This window comes from Myotis yumanensis, unplaced genomic scaffold (assembly GCF_028538775.1).
Source record: "Myotis yumanensis isolate MYYU_CA2020_CCGP unplaced genomic scaffold, mMyoYum1.0.hap1 SCAF_8, whole genome shotgun sequence".
Classification (NCBI taxonomy): Eukaryota; Metazoa; Chordata; class Mammalia; order Chiroptera; family Vespertilionidae; genus Myotis; species Myotis yumanensis.
The window spans coordinates 81,515,052-81,517,407 of record NW_027223759.1 but is presented as its reverse complement, the minus strand read 5'-3'; the positions used below and the strand labels follow the sequence as shown (position 1 = coordinate 81,517,407).

The 2,356-nt window shown below is 32.7% G+C and overlaps 1 pseudogene; it reads left to right on the top strand.

Annotated features, from left to right (window-relative positions):
* Positions 1-509: 509 nt before the first annotated feature.
* Positions 510-634, top strand: LOC139015836 (U4 spliceosomal RNA; annotated as a pseudogene).
* Positions 635-2,356: the final 1,722 nt, after the last annotated feature.

Genomic DNA, 2,356 nt, shown 5'->3' with positions numbered 1-2,356 from the left:
TTGAGAAGTTATTCTGCTGAGTCCACCAGCATAATAAACAGTGTAACTCCTTTTCTCTAAAGCGTTGCTTGGTTTTTCTCTGGTCTTCTGCAACAACAAGAGACACATTATCCATAAAGAACACAGATTCAAATGAAAGTAGATTTTTCATAAAAAAAAACAACAAAAAAACAAAACAAAACAAAAAAAACATGGAGACCAAAGAAGTAAAAGTAACCTGATATTTTTCAGGTGTTGAATAAAACATATGTTGCAAATTCTATAACTGGTGAAACTCTTCCGTAATAAATGAGGAACAAAACATTCTCTAAAGAAGGAAAGAGTTCATCAGTAGCAGACTAATCCTTAGTGATTGGCTAATGAAAGTTATTAAATCAGAAAGGAAATGATAATGAAATAAATCTCAGAACATTAGGAAGAAATAAGGAAGAACAGAGAGAACAGAAATATGGTGCATACAATAGGCTATTCTTTTCTTCATTTTATAAATTACATTTGATGATTGAAACAGCTTTGCACATTGGCAGTATCATAGCCAATGAAGTTTATCTGTGGCACAATTATTGCTAATTTTAATAAAACTATACCTGATATTGATAACTAAGGCAATAATAGTTAAAAGTTGGGAAGGCAAATGATCTAAATGGAAGAGATATTTCCAAACTTCATTAAGAATGTGGATACCAGAAGACTTATATGTCACAATATACAGTATATTGTAATACATACAGTGGCCACCAGAAAAACTATGCAAAGGTATGTACTCAAAAACATTTGGCATTCATAACACTTTAAAAATGTCAAGTATTCCATAGAAAGGCAAGAAAAGAGAAACAGGAAAGAAGAACCAGAGAAAACAAATAATAAAATGCCACATTTATGCCATACACATCAATAATCACCTTAAAAGTGTTTTAAGTATACCAGTTAAAAATTAGAGATTCACAGAGCTGCTAAACAGAAATGACCTAAGTATATGCATCCAACAACAGTATTCAAAATACATGAAGCAACAACTCATAATGCTATCATAAAAAATAGACATGATTTTAGTAGGGGACTTAAATACTACCTTCTGAGCAGCAAATAGAACTACTAGACAAAAAAAAAAATTAACAAAAACATAAAAAATCTAAACAACATGGTCAACCAACAGAATCTACTTTGCATGTAAAAAACAACAATAAATTTTAAAATATACAAATCTTACACGGCATGTTGTTCTCTGTCCATAATAATCCATGTGTCTCAAAAGATATTTAAAGCTCCAAAAACTAAATGGAGAAAAAAAAGAAGCATAGCAAAATATGGAGGATGCTTCTAAAGCAGTGATGAGAAATTTATAAAAATACTACTTACATTAGAAGTATGAAAAATGATCAAATGAATAATATAATTTCCTATAACAAAACACTAGAAGAAGAAATCCAAAACAAACAGAAGAAAGGAATTAATAAATAATATCAAAGGTCAAAGAAATTCACACAAGGGAAAGTCAGGGAAAAAAAAAAAAGCTAGCCCTTTGAAATTGTTAACATAAGAACATTCAAACCTATAAAGAATTTTTGTGAGTTTATTTAAGCCAAACTTTTGACAATTGCCAGGAAGCAGAACTTCAAGGGATTGAGATAATGCTCCAGAGAATGGTGGTTTCTCATCTATTTTTATACATTTGCAATCAAAGGAGGGGAGGTAGGTGGGTTACATGAAATCTATTGGTGATAGATTAATGAGGCTGGAGAAAGCAAAGCTGGGGAAACCTCTGGGATTAAATAAAAAGTAAAATGATAGACACATTCCTACACCCACAATTAACATGGTAACAATGAAGGAATCTATGGTATCTGTCCTGGCGCCCAGGGCATTTGGTTGTTTCCTGAGGAGTCCAGAAAAAGGGAAGTTACAAGTTACCCAGACATTTCAAGGGTATGTTATCATAGATGCAAAAAGACAGATAGGCTCAGTTAAGGTAAAGGTTGACCTTGTCAGTGAAGATACCGGCCTAGGAGATGACTACCCACCATAACTGCGTTTAGTTAAAGTTTAATTTCAGACCGTCCTTTGTGGTTACTTTAGGTCTTTGAGTTTACCAGACTGCCGTGCAGGCCTTACCTGAGCTTGTCAGGTTAGCATGCGGCCCCTTTTGTCCACAAAATACACCAATAAAATTGATAAATCTCTAATAAGACTGATAAGTATAAAGTGAAGAAAGACAAAAATTGGCATTATCAGGAATAAAGTAGAAAATATCTCCAGAGTTCCTGCAACCATTAAAAAGATAACAGGGGAATACTTGAGACAACTTTGCACTCATAAATTTGACAACTTAGAAGAAATGGATCAATTTATCAAAAAC